General features: G+C 36.7%; 1 protein-coding gene across 1 annotated transcript in view; it reads right to left on the bottom strand.

Annotated features, from left to right (window-relative positions):
* LOC102734275 (contactin-4) overlaps nt 1–6292 on the bottom strand; it is an 805863-nt gene that overhangs the window by 158525 nt on the left and 641046 nt on the right. The gene's annotated exons all lie outside the window — the stretch shown is intronic.

The raw sequence follows: 6292 nt of genomic DNA, 5'->3' as shown, positions 1-6292 counted from the left end.
ATGAAATAGCAGTCTAAGAACAACTTTTTCGCAAATACTTATTCATCCCAGGGTGCCAGTGGGACAAGTGCGATTGGCAGCCATACCCGAAAACGTATGTTTCCAAGTTCTAATTTTTCTGAAGAATTAGGTAAATGCTTTGTGAATGAACATGGGATCCCATGCTTTCAATTTCAGAGAAGAGTCCTAAACACAGTGAGCTTAAATGTTTTGCTGCAGTGAACTATGATGCCCCAAGGAAATCAAACTTCTTCAGCTCCAGGCATTCCATGATTCCTCTCTTTAAATTGTGATCTCCAGATTTGTCCAAAGCTGGAGAAGTGATAGACTAGCCACTGGCACTGATTAGTTAATGTGCCCCATTTTATCTTCAAAATTTACTTTGGTGGACAAGGGGGAGCAACTAGATGAAAAAGAAGACTCTTGTTTCAGAACCAGTTAGCTGAATTCTTACACGTCTCTCTTTAATAGAATCCTGGGCAAAAGTTCAAATGTATGCAATGTCCTTGGAAAATGGCATAAAGACATCAGCTTTTTATTGAGAACACTAATTGTTGTAAAAGGCACTTTTGTTGTTTAATACTTAGATGAGTCCTAAGTGTAATTGACCTCAATAACCAAACGTGCAACGGGAAACATATTCTGCCTTAATAATCCACTGTTTACATACCTAGGAGGGGTCATGCAGATTGTTTTCCCTTTATCCCTGGATTATAGCATTTCCGCATGTATTATTTTAGAGAGATATAATTATGTTTATATGAGAATAGTTAATCATTTTATTTATACATGTGCCTGTAATTACAAGTAACCCCATGCTGATGTCAAGAGGATACTCAGTATAAATAAGCAAGTGCTTCCCAGCAAGCTAGTCACTTCCTCAAGAAACTAAAATCTGGGGGAGGAAAGCCCCTATAACAGGTTGTGGGGAAGTTCGATTGGCATGGTAGTTTTTCCATAAAAAAACAGGAGATTTTAACAAACAACAGGGCAAACAGCACAGTACAGTGTACTATTTACTCAATATGGTGTGTGAGTTTTGGGCAAAGCAAGTAATCTCTGAGCATCTCAATTTTCTCATATGAACAATGAGGAGAACACTGCCTATCCCCTAGTTAGCTATAGGAGAGTTTTAAGTATAAATTAGCATCTCCAAAATCACAAGGTAGAAGCTAGAAAGTAATTTACCAGCACAATATTAATCAACCCACACCTCTCCAAGGAGAGTTGTAATCAAATACATGAAAATGTATTTTCTTTTTCTAAAGACATTTTTCAAGATTGTTGCTAGTGGCCAGTGATAGCAACCTCTGAATCCTATGGGACAAGGCTTCTAGAAAGTTGTATGGACCATGGATAACAGAAAAAAAAAAAAAAGACATCTACTTTGTTATTTTTCTAATTGGAGTTAAAAAAAAAAGACCAAAATTCAAACCCGTATTACATAAGTGAAGCCATTTAAACATTCTCACTTTCAACTTTTAACCCACCAAGTGGAGATAATAATAAATGTGATGCAGGTATGTAGTGAGGATTCTGTTTTTAAAATTTAATTTTATTTAAATTCAATTAATTAACATATAGTGTATTATTAGTTTCAGAGGTAGTTCAGTGATTCATTAGTCTTATATAATATCCAGTGCTCATTACATCATGTGTCCTCCTTAATGCCCATCACCCAGGTACCCCATCCCCCCACCCACTTCCCTTCCAGCAACCCTGTTTATTTCCTATAGTTAAGAGTCTCCATAGTGAGGACTCTCTTATGTGAAAGCACACTGAATCATTATAAGTCAATCATTTTAAAAGTAAAAGTAAAAAAACATACCCAATTAACATGCTGTTTGGCTATTTAAAAATAAGTTAATTATTTTGGTTTCACTGCTTTTGTGACATAAGTGACTTAGTGCTTTAGCAAAAGATACAAACAACCTTAAGCATACACTGCAGCATTTCCTAAACTGTGGTCTTTGGAGTATTAATTTTTTTGTTAAAGAAGTTGTCTCCCTCCCACCTATCTCAAATTTAAAAGGGTTACATGATCAAATGACTTTGAGAAGCCCTAGATTAAACAAAGTGTAACAGATTTTTAAATTTATCCTTTCAGGACTTGCAAGAGATTTTTAACCTCCCAAGATTCCTCAAATTCTTTAGAATTTTATGTTTTAAGCACACAAACTTACTTGATTATAAAATCTTCCCCCTCCCCACAATCCCCTCTACACACAGAATTTTTCTAAAACATCTATTAATAGGTCACAAAACCTAGGTTGGGAAACCCTGGACAAATGGCAATGACTTCCATTCCAGAAACATTAAGTATAATATGAAGATTATCAACTCTATTGCTTCAGTGTGGGGAGGATCATTAAGTGACTGTAAACAATAGAAAGCAACAAAATGCTTCCCAAAAAGCTTCCCAAATATATAATAATAACATTATAACCATTTTCCATGGTGTAGAAAAAGAAACAAGCCACAACTGCCAAAAACAGTCTCAAATGGATTATGCTAAGGATCATAACTAATAGCAGTTGAACATGTGAACTTTGTAAATACTGTTGAATCCTAAAGTGCAAAGGTCATTCAAAAAGTCTTGACTGGTACACTGGTGAGATCATATTGAGCTAAACGCTGAGTCCCCTAAAAGGGGGACATCTCTATAAAAGATACAATTTATTTTTCTGCATAGCAAATGTCACTACCTGTAAATACTGTATTTTTATTTGTCCAGGACAATGAGGAAGGAGCATGAGAAAGATAATGTAATGGAAATGGAGACATCAATGCAGGTAAAATGGGTAGTAAAGCTAAAAATTATCCAATAGATCACTCGTCCTTTATTTTAAAGATATGACAAATCTGAAGCCTAGAAAGGATAAGGTTGGAGAGTCAAAAAAGTGGCAAAGTAGACTACAGATGGTCCCAACTTTTGATGTTTTACCTTTATGATGGTATGAAAAGTATGCATTCAGGAGAAATTATACTTCAAAATGTGAATTTGGATCTTTTCCTGGGCTGGCGAAATTCCGTTTAAGGTAGGCTAGGCTGAGTGACGATGGCTGGTGGGTTAGGTGCATGAAACTCACTGTCTACTTACGATGGATTAACTGGGATGTGACCCCATCCTAAGTCAAGGAAGATCTCTATGTAATAGTCCTTCTAGCTATACTTCCATTCCAGTGCTCCCTCCAGGAAGCAAATAAGAGCTCTTAAAATGTGAAAGAAAGGAGCCAGTATTGTTTTATTACTCAACAGATAGTCTAGTTTTCCCCTTAGAACCAAAGTCTATTTTTATCAGAGCAAAGGATTAATCCACTGGGTTACATGAAATGCTATCAATATTCTGAAACATAGAGCCAAGTAAATAAAACAAAATAAATTCTCATGTGCTGCAATGAGCAAGAACGTATCCCACTCAGTTTGATTTCCTTAGGGACTTCCATGCAATATTTATTCTTATTCAAACTTGACAGATTTCTTTTGATAAGTTTTCACACACTAATTGCTCTGGAAGTGACAGTTCCTGTCCCATTGGCAATTTGTAACAACTCAGTAAACAGATACTTGGAATACAATATTTAATAGATTGTGAAGCTTCTGATGCTCAACTGAAAAATACTGAGACTAGTTCTAATGTGATACTTGTTAAGGAAGAAGGACCTAGTAATGGTTTTCTGACTTGTAGCATCCAAATCTGTAGGAAATTAACTACAAAACTTCACTCTTACTTGGTTCTTTTTTCCGTATCTTTGGGCCAAGAGCAAAGAATGGCAGGTTTTTAGTTTTCAAATAAGACATCAATCAAACAATTTTCAAATTTAAGTATTCATTGAGCAAATTCACCCTGTGATCAGAGTCCTTTGGATGGATGCTCTTAACGTGTTCCTGTTGCTAATCTCTTTCTAGAGTTATGTTATGCTTCATGACATTCTGAGTCCTGTCCCAGGGGTAGACAAATGTCAGTTTTCAAAGATGCCTTTCTTAATCCTCAAAGTTTCAAATGTGAAAGGAACCTTAGTATGACCCCGTCAATTTTACAGAGGAGGAAACTTAAATCTGGAGAAACTACATGCGTGGATCACAATCACACATTTGGTAAGTGGGTAGTCACAGTATTCAGAAGAGCTGATTCTGTTAGGAACCCATATGTTCCTCTATGAATTTATTTTGGAGCTAGAAAATATCAATTTTCCTTATCTGTAAATTTCTTCATCTGTAAGTGAGGGAGTACAACTAGATGATCTCTAAGTATCTTTCAGCATTAAAATTCCACAATTCTCTATCTATAACATCAAGTCCAACATCCTAATTTGACAAATGAGGAAAGTGGGATCCAAAGATACCCAGTAACTTGCTAAGAATCACTTAGTTATTGACAAAATCAGAACTAGAACTTTTTTTAATTAAAAAAAAATTTTAAGTAGTCTCTTCCCCCAATGTGGGGTTCAAACTCACACATTCCACCAACTGAGCCAGCCAGGCACCCCCAGAACTAGAACTTTACACACACACACACACACACACACACACACACACACACACCACACTACAGTTATTTGTATTAAGCTCTGTTGTGTTGTGTAGAAGAAAGATAGTAGAATTAAGTCAGGATATCTGAATTCTAGTCCTTATGTTGTAACCAATTTTTACTTTGATAAATTATTTTTTTATTTTGAGACATGAGAGTCTCCTTATTTTTAAATAATTTTATCAATACCTATTCTACTTTTTGTACAGTGTTATGAAGTAGAATTTAAACTGAGATAGGATTCTAAGCAGGTAAATGTGAAAAATGTACCTTAAGTGATTCTGTAGATAAAATGGGTTAGATGAGTACATTCACTGGTTTGCATTTTGGCCAAATATTTACTAAACACCAGCCTTGCACAAAAGCACTGAGCTCAGCTCAGCAATGGGAGTGACCACAGGGATTAGAACCTGTTGGGAGTTTGCCTGGGCAAAGGGAGAGAAGGCATAACCCAGTTCAAAGATCCCTGGATTTGTTGTCAAAATACATGGATTGAGTCTTGGCTTTAGTGCTTATCAGCTAGAAAGTAATTTCTATTCCTTAGTTTTCTTATCTGAAAAATAGGAATAATAAAAAGAATACTTGCCCTGCCCTGTCACACTGAACATCAAACATGTTGATGTCAACTTTTATGACTGTGTTTTTGTTTTTTATTTTTTGGGTTTTTTTTTTTTTTGCTTATAAACGGATTGGTAAGTATTTTGTCTTTCTATGAACTTAGGGAAAGGGAGATGTGATAAATTGTGAGAAATCTAATTAATTTCAGAGCAAGTAAGAATGGTACCAGAAACCTTAAGCACTAAACAGGCACTAGTGATTGTGCATTATTAAACAGGTGGCAGGAGAGCCTAGGAGAAGAGTGTGTTGTCATATAAAAGATTTGTGAGTTATTCCAAGAGGAAGTGGCCGACAGACTGGCTTCTGAGTGACAATGCCTCTGGATAAGACCTCTAATTATATTAAGACACCAAATGATCCATATAAAGTCATATTTGAACTGTCATACAATCAACAGCATTTTGAGAAACAGAAGGAGAGGGGAGGTGTCTGGGAAAAGCTGAAATCTGAAGGGCTGGAATAGGACAGATACTGTACCTCAGTTAAATACGAGATAGACCAATGGGCATTGAATACTTACAATGATGACCATGGTCCTTTACAAGGTACGTTGCTGAAATCATGCCTGTGGCTGAAAGGACCCCCAAAAGGGAGGCTTTGTAGCTCAGAGAACTTGGTTTACACCAGTCTGCAGCATCAAGCAGGACTTCCCAGTGCTCAGAAATTGTTTTTCATGAGTAATTGGTGCTGGGTGGAGCAGGGATGGCATGCATCTGTCAGTTGGACCGCCAGCAGCCACTCCTACACCCACAGCTGACACAGATAATTGACTATGCCCCATCTCAATTCACGATTATTGTCAATACAGTGCTTCAAGCAGTCACCTCCAAGCAATTGGTGTTGGCATGTAATGTCAAAACTCTACCATCTTTGTAGAAGTGATTTAGGAGAAATGAAATGGTGATCACATGAGGCAAGGATTAGAAAAGCCTTAGGGCTAATTCCCATGCAAACTTGTGGCAAGCATTTCTAAAAATAAGCCTCCGGACTATTCACTCAGTGTGGTCAATGATTATTTAGTACATGCTCTTTGGTCACTCAGATGGAGCAGTGGAGGGATGGGAAGTAAGATGGAAAAAGGGACATTTTCTACTCAAGTACACAGACCATGCATATTGCTCTTGTGTATAGCTTACAATCTCC

This window comes from Leptonychotes weddellii, chromosome 1 (genome assembly GCF_054177405.1).
Source record: "Leptonychotes weddellii isolate Sample4059 chromosome 1, ASM5417740v2, whole genome shotgun sequence".
Taxonomy (NCBI): Eukaryota; Metazoa; Chordata; class Mammalia; order Carnivora; family Phocidae; genus Leptonychotes; species Leptonychotes weddellii.
The sequence above is the reverse complement of the archived record's forward strand: the minus strand, read 5'-3'. Positions and strand labels throughout refer to the sequence as shown.